General features: G+C 40.6%; 1 protein-coding gene across 1 annotated transcript in view; it reads left to right on the top strand.

Moving 5' to 3' along the window:
• Nucleotides 1–1,174: 1,174 nt before the first annotated feature.
• Nucleotides 1,175–18,765, top strand: part of OSR1 (odd-skipped related transcription factor 1) — a 77,614-nt gene continuing 60,023 nt past the window's right edge. Inside the window, 1 exon segment of the mRNA XM_055326916.1 lies at nt 1,175–1,206. The gene's annotated coding sequence lies outside the window, so the exon portion shown is untranslated.

Below are 18,765 nucleotides of genomic sequence, written 5' to 3'. Positions count from 1 at the left end.
TATTCTATTCACTGCATGCTGATGTAGGCACTCAGAGAAGAAAGTTCTGTCTCTCATAAAGAGCTCACAAACTAACCTGAGAGACAGATTTTTAAAAATTATCTCAATAGAGGTCATTTTAGGAACACAGTCAATATTCCATGGAGGAATATTCCATACTCAGAAAACTGGAGGAACCAAGGAGGGTTTTCTGGAGGAGGTAGTGTTTCTATCAGGGCTTAGGCTATTTGAGAGGTGGAGGAGGTTGTCTAAGAACAGGGAAATGCATGTTCAACAATTGAGAGGTGAGACAGGACCTGCACTATGCATGGCTTTGCAACACTGAAGCAGAGGACGTGGTAAAGAAGCTAGTAGAAGAAGCTGGTGGGGTCATCTGAGGTCCATGCGCCTCATGGGGCTCTATGCTGCAGATTTCCAGGAGCCCTGGGTAATTCCATGTGAGGGTATGATATATTCAGAGATGTGTTTTGAGACACTGTCAGGTAAGTGGAGTATGAATGAGGGATGCAAGACCCAAAACCCAGAGGGGCACCAGAGAATGAAGGTAATATGCCTGGTGTTTCCTTAGCTTGTGTTCTAGACTTCTGATCTCTGGCAATTACACAGAAACACAGAATACATAATTTTCAACAACTGCCATGAGTGGTTTAAAAGTAAAATGGCTTGTCCATCCTTGTAGATTTCCCAGGCTGCTTTCAGCAGGATGGGAGACCCATCTGCTTCTTTGGCTTGAAGGGAAGGCAGCAACGCAGGATAAACCTTCCTGTCTTATCCTACAGGCTGTTGATGGCCTGCTCCTTGGGTCCTGGGATAGGAGATGGCCCAGTCACCAAGGGTCTTTCCATGGCAGGGAGGCAGAGGACTTGGGGCGGGCTGCTCCTGTGCTGGCATGGGCTCTTATTTTTCTCGTGCTGAATTGCTGGGGAAGTGGTTGAAATCAGAAGCAAAATGCCACATTGCACGCCCACTGAAGTCTGGGCTCAAGGGAAAGGAAAATGATTGCCAGAGTGTTAGCTGTTCCTAATCCACTCCTGGACCTTAAGCTGTCTTGAACAGAGTTGCCAAACAGCTTGGTAAAGACTGGCCTTTGGGTGGGTGTGGGCAGGGAAGGGGAGGGGAGGAAGGGGAGCGTTGGCTCTCCATCTCAGTTACTTGTTCAGAAGCAGCTCCCTTCCCGAGAGGCTGGTGTTGCTGGTCTGCAGCAGGGTGAGTTTATGACTTTGTGTGAGAACTTGCTTTCGGATATGCTGGTTTGACTGTATATGCAAGTATAGGGTTGTTTAAATTGACTTGGAGCTTTTAATCTTCCATTTGTTATTTTCATTGGGGATTTCTTGGTAAGATCAAAACTAACGCTTAAGCCTTGGAAGGGAATTATATCATGAAAGAATGATACTATCTTTCTGTGAATTTCTGGATAGGGTTCGGGTTTTCCCATGGAAGAGTCTGTGAGGGGATGATGATAATTCAGACATCGGGTGGTGATGAAGAACCATGGAAGAGCAATGCCCTGGGCTCAGTAGACTGGGGTTTGGGTCCCAGTTCTAATTCATGAGTGCTACCTTGTGTAAGTCCCTTCACTGCCTCAGGCCTTGTTCATCCCAGGTGAAATGAGAGTGTTGATTCTTGGACTCAGACTTCACAGCAGAGCAGAATGAGGTCTGGAGAACTGACAACGTTTATGCAAGGTCTCAGAGTGGGTAGATGTCAGATCTATGAGCAAACTCACGAACATGCATGCATTCCGTTATACTTTGTGTAATGAAAGCGTTTAGTCCCACTGAGGCATGCATGCACACTCTGCCATGGAGCAGGTCACCCTGGTTTCTCCTCTCATGTGGGTGCTGACCAGAGCCCAGGTTGTAACTGAATAAGACAGCAGAGGCCTTCTAGGTTTTCCACTGGGTACTGATTTCACAGGATGATGTCAGGAGAAGGCACAGGGCAGAAAAGAGGGGACGGTAAGGGAGGATCTTCTTCTGCCTTTGAGGAACGAGTGAAGAGCTGGTTCCTAGAATGTGTCTGCATGCTTCTTTCGTTCACTTTTGAAACACAAAGAGCTCTGTCTGAGACCCTGGCAGGACAGCAAGTCTTTTCATGATGACCACAGTGATCTAAGATGATCTACGACTTGTTGTCTCATAAAACCCAAGCGCAAAGTCTACTCAGTACATTCTCACTGACACTGTGGTCTCCAGCCAAGGGAGGTCTGGAAGGATGGCATCGACCACTCTGGAGACACCTCCTGGGGGGCGGGGTGTGGGTGTGTGTGTGAGGAGGGCTGAAGCCCCACCCCTCTCAGTGGTTTCTGTGTTCACGAACATTTTCTGTGGGAAAGGAAAGGAACAGAAATTGGTGCATTTAGGGCAAAAACTGAACATAAGAACATTCTGGCTGTTACTTCATGTGAAAAAGAATCAAGCCTTCAGAAGTAAAATCTGCATACTGCTTGACTCTTTACTATTTTTAGTTTTTAAGTAATATATGTAGGGAGCTTATTAACAATAACAACAAACAGTTATACAGTAATCTGTTTTAATTTATTAATTGAGTCAAGCATTATCAAAAGGGGACATTGAGGCAATTAGAGGTTAAATTTGCTGACCAGGTTCACACAGTCAATAAGTGTCAGAGCTGACATCCAAACCAAGGTCTGGACTTTGAAGCCCCGTACCAGACTGCTTCTCTGAAAAGCAGAAGTCAAATAACATTCTAAATCTTATAATACAAAACAGCAGTTCCTTGTTACCACCCTTCCCCACTCCTGACTTCTATCCTTCAGAAACAGCCACTTGTATTCCTTGCTGTTGTTTTCTCTGGAATTTTCTTCCATATCTCTCAGTATCAGGTTTATGCTGACTTTTTCCTCAAGGTTCCAATTTTAGATATTATTTATCTATTGCCTTAGTTCTTTGAAAGATGAGGATTTCACCCTCTCTGTACCAGCCTCCTGCCCCTGCCCTGAACACGTGTACATCTCATCTCCCCATTCCACCTTTGTATTTAAGCTACCATTTTTATTCAAACCAATATTCAGTATTTAATGGTATAGAAGTATGTAAATGTTAATAAAAGATGAGCTATACAATATATGATTATTCGTTATGTTTCTCTACAACCTTCTGTAGTCAATAATTCCTTCTTTTGTTTCGTTCTTGTATCTGCATAACCTCCACAGCTCTTCCAACAGGGCTACCAAGCACTTCTCAATATGAACAAATACTTCAGCCTTTGTTTTTTCTTAGAGTTATTCCTTCTAGCACCATCTGTCCTGTCCTCTGCCAGTCAGGATTGTTTATGCTCCACGGCTGATGCATCACTGGTATCCTAGGATTTGTCTTGATCATCATCCTGGGAATTTCCTTCATCTGTCTCCTAAGCTGGATCCCTGGTTTCCTGGACCTCATGTCTTCCTCTTTCTTAGCTTATGACTTTATGTTGGGAGGAAATACATCTTCCAGTAGCATCCTAAGAAAAAATACGAGGCAGAAAAATGTTGTAAGACCTGGCATGTCTGAAAATATTTTTATTCTGCTCTCGTATTTTATCATAGTTTGAGTATAGATTTTCTAGATTGGATATAGTTTCCTGTTAGAATTTTAAGGCATTTCTCTACTTTCAACTGGCTCCCAATGCTACTTTTTGAAAAGTATGAGGCAATACTTTATTCCTAATTCTTTGTGTGGGAAAAATTCTTTGTATGATTTTTCTCTTCGAGAACTTTGAGGGCTTCTCTTTATCCGGAATTTTATGATGATATGCCTTGATGCATCTTCTTTTTAATTCAACATGCTGGGCAGGAAATAGTCCCTTTTGATCTGGAAAGCCATATCTCTTGGTTCAAGAATATCATATATATGTGGTTTCTGTTTTATACAGTATGTATTTTTACAGTTTCTTTCTCTGATCCTTCCTTCCAGTTAGCTCATCAGTCAAATGTCAGTCTTCATGAGTTTATCTTTAATTTTCTAGCTTATTGCTTTCCTTTTCAATCCATTTTTGTGTTATACTTTCCAGATTTCTTTAAATTTAATCATCCATATATTCGATTGAATTTTAAATGCTAATTTTCAATGCTGTAAGATTTTGAGTTTCTGAGAGGGTTCTTCACTATTTCACTAGCACTTACTCTTTTCTTCATAGATTTAATATCTCTTCTTATATCTGAGAGTATTCAGTCTTTTAAAAAAATGTTTCCTGATTTCTCAGTTGTGTCTGCTTCCTCTGAGTAGCTCCCTCTCCCCCCTTTTTGGTTTAGACTCCTATTAGAAACTTATTGCAAATGTCATAGTGTGAGTGAATGGCACAGAGATTTTTTTTTTAATTCCAGTATAGTTAACCTACAGTCAGAGATTGGTTTTCAAGTTAGAGTCCCTAAAAACCTGGTCTGAACCTGTGTATACATGTTTGGTAGCTATGATTAAGGTGAGGACAAGAGTGCTTATTAAACCTCAGACTTTGCTTTGGGATAAATGGGTGAGGACCTGGCTGTTTCATTGGGTCCACAGGATCAGTAGGTTTCTTTTCCCTTGGGGCTTATCAACTTCCCCTGAGAGAATTCTCTATCCCCCTGTGTGGGGAGGATAAGTCTGGCTCCTGGTGTTCTGGCCACCTGGCAGGGAAAGATGGTGGGTTTTACTATTTCACCTGCAGATGTTTACTTACACTCTTATATTTCTCCTTTGGTGCCTCACTCCTGCCTTTATTTTTTTTTTTAACTTGGCCATCTATAATTTTGTATATTAACATCTTATTTTATTTTTTATTTTTATTACTTTTTTAGTCATTTGGCGTAGGGTTTTCTTTTTTCTTTTATTTATTTATTTAAATTTCACTTTGCCAACATATAATATAAAACCCAGTGCTCATCTCATCACGTGCCCTCCTTAATGCTGTCACCCAGTTACCCCACCCTCCTGCCCACCTCCCCTTCTGCAACCCTGTTTGTTTCCCAGAGTTAGGAGTCTCTCATTGTTTATCTTCCTCTCTAACTTTTCCCCACTCAGTTTCCCCCCTTCCCTTACGATCCCTTTCACTATTTATTATATTCCACATATGAGTGAAACCATATGATAATTGTCTTTCTCTTATTAACTTATGTCACTCAGCATAATACTCTCCAGTTTCATCCATATTGATGTAAACGGTAGACACTCATCCTTTCTGATGGCTGAGTAATATTCCATTGTGTATATATACCACATATTCTTTATCCATTCATCTGTTGAAGGACATCATGGTTCCTTCCACAGTTTGGCTATTGTGGACATTGCAGGTGTCCCATTATTTCACTATGTGTGTATCTTTGGGGTAACTGAGTATAATTCCTGGGTTGTAGGGTAGCTCTATTTTTAACTTCTTCAGAAACCTTCACACTGTTTTCCAGAGTGGCTATACCAGCTTCCATTCCCAACAGTGCAAGAGGGTTCCCCTTTCTCTGCATCCTTGCCAATATTTGTTGTTTCCTGTCTTGTTAATTTTAGCCATTCTCACTGGTGTAAAGTGGTATCTCATTATGGTTTTGATTTGTATTTCCCTGATGACAAATGATGTGGAGCATTTTTTAATGTGCTTGTTGGCCATGTGGTAGGTCTTCTTTGGCAAAATGTCTGCTTATGTCTTCTGCCCATTTCTTGACTGGATTGTTTGTTTTTTTGGATGTTGAATTTGATAAGTTCTTTATATATCTTAGATACTAGCCCTCTATCTGATATATCATTTGCAAATATCTTGTCCCATTCTGTAGGTTGCCTTTTAGTTTTGTTGACAGTTTCCTTTGCTGTGCAGAAGCTTTTCATCTTGATGAAGTCCTAATAGTTCCATCTTTGCTTTTGTTTCCCTTGCCTTTGTAGGCGTGTCCTGCAAGAAGTTGCTATAGCCAAGGTCAAAATGGTTGCTCCTGTGTTCTCCTCTAGGATTTTGGTGGATTCCTCTCTCACATTTAGATCTTTCAACTATTTTTAGTTTATCTTTGTGTCTGGTGTGAGGGAATGGTCCAGTTTCATTCTTCTGCATGTGGCTGTCCAATTTTCCCAGCACCATTTATTGAAGAGACTATCTTTTTTCCATTAGATAGTCTTTCCTGCTTTGTCAAAAATGAGTTGACCATAGAGTTGAGGGTCCATTTCTGGGTTCTCTATTATATTCCATTGATCTATGTGTCTTTTGTTTGGTTTGGTTTGGTTTGTTTGGTTTGGTTTTGTGCCAATACCACACTGTCTTGTTGTAATGCAGCTTAAAATCAGGCATTGTGATGCCCTCCTGCTTTGGTTTTCTTTTTCAACATTCCTCTGGCTATTCAGGGTCTTTTCTGGTTACATATAAATCTTAGGATTATTTGTTCCAACTCTGAAGAAAGTCCATGCTATTTTGATAGGGATTGTACTGAATGTGTAAATTGCTCTTCACCTTTGCCTTTAACTGGACCTGGGGACCTCAAGTCCAAAGTACCTCCAGAGTGGAAACCTGTTTTATACCTGGTGAGAAGAAAGGCGATTGTTTGGTTGTGTGGGCTGGGGAGGATTCTGGGGTCTACCAACCAATCCTCCTGTTTTCAGGCTCAACCCACCCTGCAGCCTTTGGGGATACTTGACACCCTCCCGTCTCTGTATCTTTCCAGAGTTGCACTAACTGAATCAGTCAGCATCCTTTGGCTCCATAGACCCTTGACTGGCCATCAAACTTTAGTTACCACTTGCTTATCTGTTTCCTATTTCCTAAATTCTGTTGACTATCTCTTGTTTGCTATAATCCCCTCTTTCACTTGCTTTGTCATTTGGGGTTCATATCTTTTGTGATGTTGGAGGAAGGAGCAAAGATAAGTACCTATTTGGTTTTTAGCAAACCTCTTCATCCACATGCTACTGATTTTCTACATCTGAAAGACTGGAAATATCAGCTCTGAATCCCTTGCAGGATCATTTCTATGGTTCACCAAAGGGTCTCCTGCACATATACATTAGAAAACAATTCCTGATGTTCAGGGCTTTGGGGATATAAAAGATGCATTGGACCCACTTTCTGCCTTCAGCAGAGGAATAACAGACCACTCCTGCAGATCAGAAGATATACCACATTGACAGGAAAGGTGAAATTTCTGGTGCTGGGAGGTGATATGGAGCCACAGAGTATGTAAATTTGGAGTTGTGCCCTGAAGTTAGGGCTGGGGTCTGTAGGTGAAGAGGTGGATAGAACATTCTAAGTGGTAGGAGGATTCAGGAAATGTAAAGAGAGAGAATTCACAAAGCAGTAGGGAAGAAGTAGGGCAGAGCTCTTGTGAGCCTGCTTGGGAAGATGAGACAAGAAAAAACATTAGAAACAGATGGTAAAGAAGCTCTCTTGCCAGAAGAGGAAGTGTACCCGGAAGTCTAGAGGCATGATCTCCTTCAGTTTTGTAAGGAGGTAAAAGGGTACTTACATTTTCTCCTGGCTTCAACTCTCGAGGTTGAAAAATGCCAGTAATGTTCATCCAAAGGCTGGAGTCAAGAGGAAGCAGCTGCTTCAGCTGCTGTAGTTTCCTGCTGGGCTTTGTGGATAGACCAGGGTGGATTCATTGTCATGGGGACATCCCAGGAGAGATGACATGTGTCAGCAAAATCTGATGTGTGATTGTGAACATTTGCTGAAGGTGAGCTGAAGGGCCCCCATTGAGGCCCCTTGACAGATGGAGGAAGGGGAGCCTAGCAAAGTGGAGGAAGATCAATGGGCAGTATAAAGTTGGTCAGAAAGGTTCAAGTGTTCTGTGCTCTCACCGACATGTGGGTATGGTGGTGGTTTGGCAATATATATCTTAAGAGGTTTATTATTTTTCCTTTTTTACACTACGACTATGAACAAGTTGCTTTCTTTACAGAGGTTTGGTGAAAAATCAAGGAGCAAACTTCTGGTTGCACATGGTAAATCGGATAACTGATCCCTCCCCAAACTCAGCCTGAAACCCTAGGACTCAGCTGCTCAACCTCTCATATTTCACCACATCAGTGTCAGGAGTCTGCTTAGAATCATAAAAGTAAATATTCTGCATACTTTGGCAGAGGGTGTAATTAATGCTTGTATTAGTGGCAAAAGGAGAGAGAAATGTGTTCTTTTTTTGTTAAAGGCAACCCAAGAATGTTTGTGAGGTAGAGCAAGCTTGGTGAAGAGTCATATGTTGAATGTCTAATTTTCTAGGATGTTCAGATTCTCCTGGATTTCCAAATAACTGCTTGTAATGGCAGGCATTAATGCTCTTCCTTCCTTCCCGAATTAGTTTTTGAAGAATGGAAGTGAGGTCAGCTCTGTTCTTTGCGATCACAAACATCCCTATACCATAGTTCACATAGAAAGAGCTCAGTTTAAAAATGATAACAGTCTGAATACTTTTTTATATAACCGTGTTTTAGAATTATGATTTAAAAGAATGGAAAATTGCCCAGACAAGTGAAAAAAAAAGTCATAGTAAATAATGCAGTATTAGATTCTAATACAAAGTATAAAATGAATTTCTAGGTTTATACTGATATAAATTAATGATTGAACAAAACAAATGGGGGAGAGTAGGCAAATATCCCATGTAGAATTCCAAATAATTTATGTAGACAGTCTGCCCTCAAGGAGGTGTAAATAGTGACTTCCTTTCAAAGATTACAGTATGAAAAAGGGAGAAGATAACTTTACAGTGGAGAAACCTGACAAACACTACTTAGCCAGGTGATCTGGGCTAATGTTCTGCATGGGTCCAGTAGCCTACTTTTACCATAAATAAACGATTAAAAAAAAGTAAGGATTAGCAGCAGCAACAGAAATTGGCTAGTTAGCCCGCAAAATTCCATTTTGTATACTAGCTTTATAAGAGAGTGCAAGGTTCAAGAATCTATTATAAATAGTTGCTTTGGGCATTTTTAAATTCCTCATATACTGTAGTGTGGGAATTTGCAGCAAAGTCAATTAAATGGTCAATGAGTGTTTCTTTAATTGGCTAAGCATAGTTCCCAACAATTTCATTGGTAGAAATAGTAGTTATCTTCTAAATGATACATCTTTCTAAAACACATAGTGTTGCTTTTCATTGAGAATAAGACTCAAATTGTTGCCATGGCAATCACAAATCCTTTAAAATCTGGCCTGAAAAATAAAATAAAATAAAATCTGGTCTGAGTGACCTTGACAATCTCATTCTCTATATGTGACTTTACAATATTTACTGATCCCTCCAAAATTCTTGAACTTTCTTGCCTTCACACTTCTGTTTATTTGCATTTTCTCAGCCCAAATGTTTTTTTTTTTCTCCCTTGTCTGATAAAAATCCTCCAAAACTAGATTCAAAGCCAGTCTCCTCTGTGGAGCTAACCATTTGTTTCTACCTAGCATTAACTCTACCCTGTATTTGGCACAGGTAACTGTGTAGCTCTAATATAGCACTTTAAAATGCTATGGGTTCTAGTTTAGGTGGGTATATTTTCTTCCCCATTTCTTGAGGACACACCTATTTTCCTAATGCTTTTTTGAATCTTCTGTTGGCCTTATTAGGGATGACTACTCAAGAAATATTCATTTAATTCAGTAAGTACTCAAGAAATAGTCATATAATTTATATATTTACTGTTCTAGAATTGGGGTGCACAGCAGAAGAATATGGAATACTTTTTCAAAAATGGCAATGCATAGACTCTACCCAGAACAATTCAATTAGAACTTCTAGGAGTAGAGCCCAGGCATCAATATGCTAACAAGCTTCCTCAGGGATTCTAATGTGCGTCCATGTAATTGACGTGGGCAGGAGGATCTCAGAAGTGAGAGTGGCACTAAGGGAGGTTAGCTCTCACAGCCCTCCCTGAATTCACAGTTCTGCCCTTGATCACCAACATCTCTGAAGACTCATCACTGCACCTGGAAAAGCTTTTGGCTTCACTATGACTTTGAAGTGAACTTTAACTTCTAAAGAAATCTGTGATGACACAAAAGGCAGGTAAGATATATAGTTGAAAGATCAGCCCCCACATGTGGAAATGGTTTGTTACACTCTGGAATGTACCTGTGAAAAAATGGAGCTTTGAAAATGTTAGTAGCAGATGCTTCTGTTCATCCCCATGCAATTTACTGATTATGATGTGCAATCACTTCCTCTCACATTCCAAGTCACTTGTCTCCTGGAGGTGTTTCCCTTAATCAGGACTGCAGTGCTAACATGTGGATTGGCCAGACTACCCTCTCTATGCAGGGATGCTTTGTGGACGTGTGCTGCAGGCTCTCATGAGTTGTTCCCTGTCCTATGGTTACAAGTGTGATGGCTAAAGTGAGAGCTAGTCTCTCTGAGATGCCGGGATGCTTAGTTCCTACAAAGCAAAGCTACTGGCTCTCGGGTCAGTGTTTCTCCAACTTGAGCATGCATCTGAATCACATGGAGGGCTTGTTAAAACACACGTTACTGGACCCCACTCCCAGAGTTTCTGATTCAGTAGGTTGGGGATAAAACCTGGAGAATTTGCATTCCTAAGTTCCTAGGTGATTTTAAGGCTGGCCATGCTTTGAGAACCAGTGTTCTAGGTAGAAGAGCAGAAAGGTAATGATAAAGGAAGTAGAAAAAAGACAGAACTGATTTGGTTTTTAAAGGGGTGTGCATTAAGGTTATGAATGCATATAACGGCTGAGAAGAGAGAGGAATGGCTGTGATTCTTACTGTTTTAAGGATTATTCTGTGGCTAACCTATGTTACCTTCTAGCAATGAGGACTAAGGAGTAAATGTGTACAAGATTTTCAACCACAGGCTGCTCTGAGTTATGAGTTTGTGGATGAAGTTACGCCATGAGATGAGAATTTAGAGGGAGGTTATGTCTCCGCCACAGAATTTTTTTTAAATCACAAGTGTGAAGCTTCATCACTGTATAAAACAGACTTTTCTAATAAGAAAACCAACTTTGCTGACCACAGCCCTTCCCAGACACACAAAGCTCACAGCCTTTGCCTGAACCCCTAGTAGGGCAAGCCCTTGGCTGTATCCAGAAGGTGCACACTGCAATAGGAAGAGAGGACAGAGGAAAAATAATGGGGGGTAGGTGGTTCTCTTACTTACAGCTTACATTTGTCTGTACTGTTTCTATCAAGTAATAACTCTCTTCTGGGGTATTGAATGGGTGCTGAAAAAGCCCACAGACAAAAGATGAATCAGCCCTATGTTTTCTCTGTCCCAGCATAACTCACCGTCTGCTGCGAAAGCAGGAAGTCCTGTGTTAGGCTGTGACTGGGAAGAAAAAAAATAAGTCCAAAGAGATGACCCCATCCGTCAAGAAGCTACAGAGTACTTTGTGAATTCGGGAAAGACAGAGCTGACAAACCAAATGCAGAGTAGGGGGGAGAGAGAAGCAGGGTTTTGGGGAACCAGATTCATGTACAGAGTAAACAGCTAAGCTGATGCCAACCAGATAAGGAGGCAAGTCTTTAGATTTCTGGTAACAAAAGAGCAGAACTTTAGGCTTGATCAAGGTTGTGTTGGGTCTTCAAATAGCCTTTTCAGCTTTTCTTCCCAAGCTGGTCTCCATAAATACCTATGCTACCCTTTCTTACCCAGTAGCATGTAGTGTTCCCTGATACATAAGATGGGGTGGAAGGGGCTGCAAGCTCTAACACCGAACAGTCAAGGGATTTGGGAGAATAGTTTCTACACTTTGGCCACTGGGGGGAAACATGTGTGTTGGGCAGGGAGGAGAAAAGTAGAGCCTCTAAGGGGTGCCTGAGCCCTTAGGAATTTCAGCTAAATCTCTCAATTGTATGGGAGCCTCTCACTCTCCTGGAGTTTAGTGCATGTCCTCAGAGTCAGGATCAGTGCGGAGGCCCCCACCAGCTACTTCTCTTTCCCCTCTCTGCAGGTGAAAACATCCCTGTGCAACATCCCCTCCTTATTTAGGAGATCTCCACATCTGTCTGTTTTTTGCCCAGCAGAGGGTATAGGATCTTTTTAAATGATATTTTTTAAATAGTAGGGTGCTCTTTTGAGGACCCATTAGGGGAGATATTTAGATATTCTTTCCATTGGCACCTTATGATCTAAATTCTTGCCTGTTAAATGCAAAAAACCAAAAAATTCCTAAAGAATTATTTCTTTAAAAGGACCCAACTTAAATACATCTGTGGAAACTAAGCATAATTTATTTTTAAATTAGGTTAAAAATGTTTGCAGTGTATGCCCAAACTTTTCCAGATGTTAAAACAAGTAAACACTATTAGATCAAATTTAATTTGGTTTGGTGTTTTAATCAACTTTTACCTTGATTTTCTTTTTTTTTAAATTTTTTTCTTATAACAAGATTTACTCATGTGTCGGAGGTGGTCTTAAAAGTGTTAATTTTAGCTTTTCTTTACAACACAAATACATGCACCAAGGCATTTTCTTATTATAAACTGAGTTAGATAAACTTTCAGCGTAGCTTTGCTTCATTAAACCAGGAAGTTTATACACCCTAACAAAAAAAATATGTATTTCCATTTGATGTTGGCATCAATGGTGGTACTGTGTATAATGTTGTTAGTACTGGTAGCTGGAATTCTCCATGGGGGACTGATGAAAGACAGATGACAATAAAAAGGGCATCAGAAACCCAAAATAAAATGTGAGATGTGGCTTTAGAAGCAAGGGCACTGTTTTCTAAGGCAGAAATTATTTCTTGGGATGTGGCCTCGAGGACTCAGGGGGAACTGAGATTGGGGTTTCCTGTGTAACATGGCAGTCAGTGGATGACACTGGACAGCAAGGGAGAGGAAAGGGCGTTCCCATCTTCTGGATTTGCAAAGAGGAGAGATGATGTATGGAATGTGTGGTACTCTATGTTATTTTTCAAGAGCACTCTTCTGAATTGCTTTGAATGTCATGAAATGTGCTGATGAAGCTCCCGTTTGGGGGGATTGAATGACGCAAATTATAGTTTAGCCGAGTAAAATTAGAGGGGTGGGCCAAGGTGGGAGTTGACATTTGATCCTTATGAAAGCAAGCCTAGTTTGAGGAAGATTCTTCAGGATTATCTGTGTTCATAAAGGCACATGAATGCATGTATTTTAATCAAATAATAAAAGGTAACATAAAGGACTCCCACCTTTCTTTTCATGCTAAAGATAATTTCCTCTGCAAGTTCTATTCCTGGTGTTGTTGCACAGATGTGGATAATAGATGAGAAGGAGAAGTAAAAGCAACCAAACCAATTTAAATAAGTTGCTTTGGAAAGTACAAAGAGGACTTTCAAGAGAAGATAGATTATAAAGGTGTGAGGAGGTGGGCAAGAGTGACAAGGTGCAACTCAGGACAAATTCTGGAAAACTTTTGGGGGTGTATTTTGAAAGAGGGAGAAAGACTAGGACATGTCATCATTTTTGGATGAAAAGGACTTTGGGGTATAGACAGCAAGGGGAGGAATAAATAATTCTGTAGTGTGCTATGAACAGGTTTTGGAAAGCCTTAGTCAGTGTTCCAGGGAACCCCCAATAATCAAGCACTATTCTTTGGTATTCTCATAAACCCCTTTCTTTCCATGTTTTCTTTATGGCACAGTTGAGTGGTCTTCATTTTTAAAAACTCTTTCCTTGGATTCTCAGAACCTCTACTAGATTGCACATTCCTAAAATTCTGTAAAAAACTCCTCATCCCCATTAACTAGGATTGCATTTGGCTACATGTGCTAGATTATCACCTTCCATAGGTTTATTTTTTTTCTCACTTAGCAAGTAGTCTGGAGATTGTTAGTTTGGCACAGTGCAACTTCCCAAGGAAATATCCCTGTCTTTCCCACCCTGTGGTATTTTTTCAAAATGGCTGTTTCATTTCCAGGCATCAGAAGTGTGTTCTAGGTGGAAGCAAGGTAAAGGAGTAAGGACAGAAGGCATATACCAGCTGCATTTATCTCTTTAATCAGAAAAACAAACTTTCCATATCTGATAGACTGCCCCTTAAATTCCAACCACAATTGTGTCTCCTTGGACCCCTAGTTGCAAGTGAGCCTGAGAGACAAAGCATTTTGTCCCCACTTCCCCAAACAAAATTGAGATTCTGCAAAAAGGGGGAGGAGGATAATAAATATTCAGAAGGCTGTTAGTAATGTCTCCTGTATATCCAGCTTGTTAGGTAAGGCTGGATATACAGACAGAGGTTGGTGGAAACATTGACCAAGTTCTTCCCACATCCACTTACAAAAATAAATATCTAGTCTGTGATTCTCACTGTTAGACTTTTCATGTCTTTCAAAGTGTACTAGATGATATTGCTGATTTTATATGCCCTGTGTTAATTAGATCAAGGTGGAGAAGGCTGCTTTCCTCACCAAATGAGACCTTTGTGCCAAACCAAGAAAGTGAGACCTCCTGTTTTGTCAGAGCAAATAAACTTTCTTATTGATCATAACCTAGAGTACGTACCCTTATGGATACGGTATCTGTTTGTAGTAGAAGAGATCACTCTCATGGCAGAGAAGTGGGGAAGGGGATTAGGGTTGGAACCTCCTTTGGCTTTTCTAGTCATACTAAGTAACTACTTTGCTAACATGGAGGCACATACAATTTTCCTCTCAGTTTCCTTTGATATGGTGGGCCTTTGCAAACCTACTTATACTTTTTTTTTTTTACTTATACTTTTTTTAAACAAAGATTTTATTTATTTATTTGGGGGAGGGGTGGAGAGAAAGTACACAGTAGGGTGTGGTGAGCAGAGAGAGAGGGAGAAGCAGACTCCTTGCTGGACAGGGAGCCCAATGCTGGGCTTGATCCCAGGACTGTGGGACCATGATTGGAGCTGAAGGCAGACGCCTAACTGACTGAACCACCCAGGAACCCCTATACTTTTTAACCTGAGTAAAAAAATGTCATATTTTTTCTTTGTGAGAAGTGGATCCTAGTCTAATTGGCAGGCCTCTGCTGTGATCAACAACAATCACTTAGAAAAGCCAGATAAAATACACGCATCATATTTTAAAGACATTGGAAAGCTGTGGAAACAATGAGAACTAGATGGACTGAATTTTCATGCAGTAGATGACCATTTGGATAGAGCTGAAGATCAGCAGTTGATTCATTCCCCCCAGGGAGGATGTATCAATCTTGGTACCGGCTATAAATTAAGGATCACGGCACTGTTGCTGGGGCAAAGGAAAACCGGAAAAGCTGTTCATGGTCTCATGAGGCTAAAGTGAACAGCGTTGATGTCTTGAGAGGCTTCAGGTATATGGTTATTTCCCCCCATAACACACTTGATGAATTTAAGGCCATCTGTGAAGTTAAAAAGAGAGAGAGCACAGGGGAGGGGGTAGTGAGAGAGAGAGAGAATCCTCAAGCAGACTCTCTGCTGAGCACAAAGCCTTACACAGGGCTCAATCTCAGGACCCTGAGATCATGGCCTGAGCTGAAATCAAGAGTTAGATGCTTAACCCGCTGAGCCACATAGGCACCGCCCCCACCAACCAAAAAAATTCTTAAAACATTTGGGTGTTAGAAACTAATGCAGTCCCTAGTTCTTAAAAGCCAAGAGCTACCACAGGGAGTTAGCTAGAAAAAGAAACCAGCAAGAGGAGTGGTAAATTAACACTGGCACTAACAGGCACTTTCTCCTTGGGGACTTTCATCAAATCCCAAGAAAAAGATTTGAAATCCAGGCCCAGAGAAAGACTTGAAATCCAGGCTTGGTTCCTGACAGAAGGCTGCCACAGAGGGCAGAAAAGCAACAAAGGTTTTGGTGATCATCTGCTATGGGAGTATCAAAACTGAGAGCCTTTTCCACAAGATTCATCACCCCTCGGTATATTTATGAAATTTTGAAGCACAGATTGGGGAAGGAAGCTACAGATTAACCTTTTATCTTCCAGACTGGAGGACAAAAAGGATTATAAGGCCATTATAATTAAGATTGTGGTATCAATATAAGCAAAGACACATTCAATAATGGAACAGAATAGAGAACAGACTGGTGTGTGTGTGGCCATCTGATGTATGACCCATTTTATTGCTCTACCCAAGATTCTTTTTTTTTTTAAAGATTTATTTATTTATTTATGATATACAGAGAGAGAGAGAGAGAGAGAAGCAGAGACACAGAAGGAGGGAGAAGCAGGCTCCATGCCGGGAGCCTGACGTGGGACTCGATCCCGGGACTCCAGGATCATGCCCTGGGCCAAAGGCAGGCGCTAAACTGCTGAGCTACCCAGGGATCCCTCTACCCAAGATTCTAAACATTATCTGTTAGATCAAGCTTGAGAATCACGTTGTTCAAGAATCCTACATACTTGCTTTTTTTGATTAGAGTAGTTTCTGAGAGAAGTATGTTAAAATCACCCTTTCTAGTAGATTTTAATAAGATTTACTTTATAATTAAGTCATAGTGAGTTTTATGTATTGCGGACATGTTGGGAGAGGAATGCTGTAGATGTCCATTCCTTTATCTCTCTTTATTATATCCCAGTAGATTTTCTTCACTCTAACTTCCAAGGAATTACTCTTTCTTCAGAATATTATGTCTAGCTTTTTCTAATTTTTTATTTCAGTTCTAATTTTCTCATGGTTTTTAATGCCTACCTTTAATCTTCCGTAGTTTTTAATTCTTCCATCATGTTGGCTTCTCCTTCGGCTCTTTGAGAATTTTAAACATCCAGTATTTATTTTAAAGTCTTTTCCAAATACCTCAATCATCTCTATATTGTCAGGAGTAAATAGTCCCATCTGTTCCTGCTCTTGACTTCCTTTCTTGGCACTGGAATCCTCTTTCCTTCATTTTTCCTCCCTTCCCATCTACTGTTGGAATGACCAAGTTTTCTTTATTTTACCTTGTCTCGTGCTCCCTTGGGTTGGAAGTTTTATTTTACGTTTTTATTTTTGAGATGGTTACACTTAAAATTTTAACATACAGCGATTAATGCGAAATGTCATTCAGAGCAGATCTGCATCACTTCAAAACTACGTGGGAACACTTAAGCCATGTTGGAAGCTTAAGTGGTAGCAAAATTTCCCTTACATCGTAAACAACTAGAAACCTGGATAACATATATGAAAATAACTGTTTTCAGAACTGTATTACATTCCCGGAGAGAAAGAAGAAAAGCAAAATGAAAGTAATGAGTATCTTGGCTTTCTCCCTGGAGACATTTTATGTCCTGAAGAACAGGAGGGAGAACCCAAGCAGAACACGGTGATGTTGCTGAACTGTGAAGACACAGCTTGGAGTAGTGGAAGCTGATGGAGCTGGAATTTGATGCACAGAATACAGCAAAGGACAAAAACCACAGATGGAAAAGAGTTGCAGAAATATGCACAGAGGTTCTCTCTTGAATATTTTCTTGAGTACCAAGCTGCATAGAATAACAAGCCATGAGGACAAACAAAGAGCAACTATTGGAGAGTTGTCAGTTGAATTAATGCCAGAGATCAACAGATAGATTGGAGAGAATTCAAATTCCAGCCAGTCAGAGTGGAGAGGCCGGGTGGATAACCCAATTCCGCAGTATATTTTTTGTTTCACGAATGATGACTTTTAATAAAGCATCCTACACTTGCAGCTCTCAAAATCATAGTGGTTCTCTCCTTTGTTCTTGTAAACTGTTAATAAAATGGTAATCATTGCTGAAAGGGCCAACTTCAAATACAACTCCTGTGATTTCTATTGCCATCTATATGTGATGGATCCTGAGTCTTCTATTCTTTCCACCTAGATTCAAATATCTATTGGACATCTCTGCTCAGAAGCTTCTCAAAGGAATGGAACTTATCAAATTACGCAAGAATGAGTTAAATGAACTATTGTACTATCGTATATAATTTACTAATTCTTTCACGTGTTTAAGTTGTATCTCTCTGACTACACTGAAAATCATTGAGATCAAGTATCTGAGTTGTATCCTGGCTATATTGCTTCCTGTATTACCTCGAGCAATGCTTGTTTTCTCACATATAAACTAAGGATAAACACTTCTCAGACTTTAAGGACCAAAACTGACCAATGAGCTACAGTATGTTCAGTGCTTTGTAAACCGTAAAGGATTATGAAACTGTAGGATGTTATTACATTCCAGCATTCCCCAACAGCACAACCACCCCTCTACTTTCCCTATACCCATGAGAGCACTAGGCATAAAGAAGGTGCTCAATAAATGTGTGGATACATGTGAATGAGTCATTAAGAAGTTGTATGAGGGGCGCTTGGGTGGCTCAGTCAGTTAAGTGTCTGCCTTGGGCTCAGGTTGTGATCCTTGGGTCCTGGGATGGAGCCCTGCATCAGGATCCCTGCCCATCTGGAAGCCTGATTCTCCCTCTGCCTCTGCCTGCTGTCTTCCCTGATTGTGTGCTCTCTCTCTCTCTGACAAATAAATAAATAAAATCTTAAAAAAAAAAAAGAAATTGCATGATAAGATGGGGGATACTCTCTCAGAGTTGGTGGATCCAATTCTAACTCGGGGGAGGGGGCTCCCCTACTCATAACACCAAGCAATTATCAGACACCAGAAAGCTATCTGAGACTTCAACTCAATTCTGACACTACCTGGAGAGAGCGTCAGATTCTATAGGTTAAGGGTTCAATCCTAGGAGAATGCCATCCATCCCCAATTCAGATGCCAACACAAGCCCCAGACCATTACCTATGATTCTGACCCACTAGCTACACACTGGAACTTCCAATGACCTCCTCCTTAGGTTTGATTAATTTGCTAGAGAGAATCACAGAACTCAGGGAAACACTTATGTTTACCAGTTTATTAAGGATATGAATCAATAGCCAAATGGAAGAGATGCATAGAGTAAGGTATGGGGAAAGATGCACCCCATAT

The sequence above is a fragment of the Nyctereutes procyonoides genome, unplaced genomic scaffold (assembly GCF_905146905.1).
Source record: "Nyctereutes procyonoides isolate TBG_1078 unplaced genomic scaffold, NYPRO_anot_genome, whole genome shotgun sequence".
Taxonomy (NCBI): Eukaryota; Metazoa; Chordata; class Mammalia; order Carnivora; family Canidae; genus Nyctereutes; species Nyctereutes procyonoides.
The sequence above is the reverse complement of the archived record's forward strand: the minus strand, read 5'-3'. Positions and strand labels throughout refer to the sequence as shown.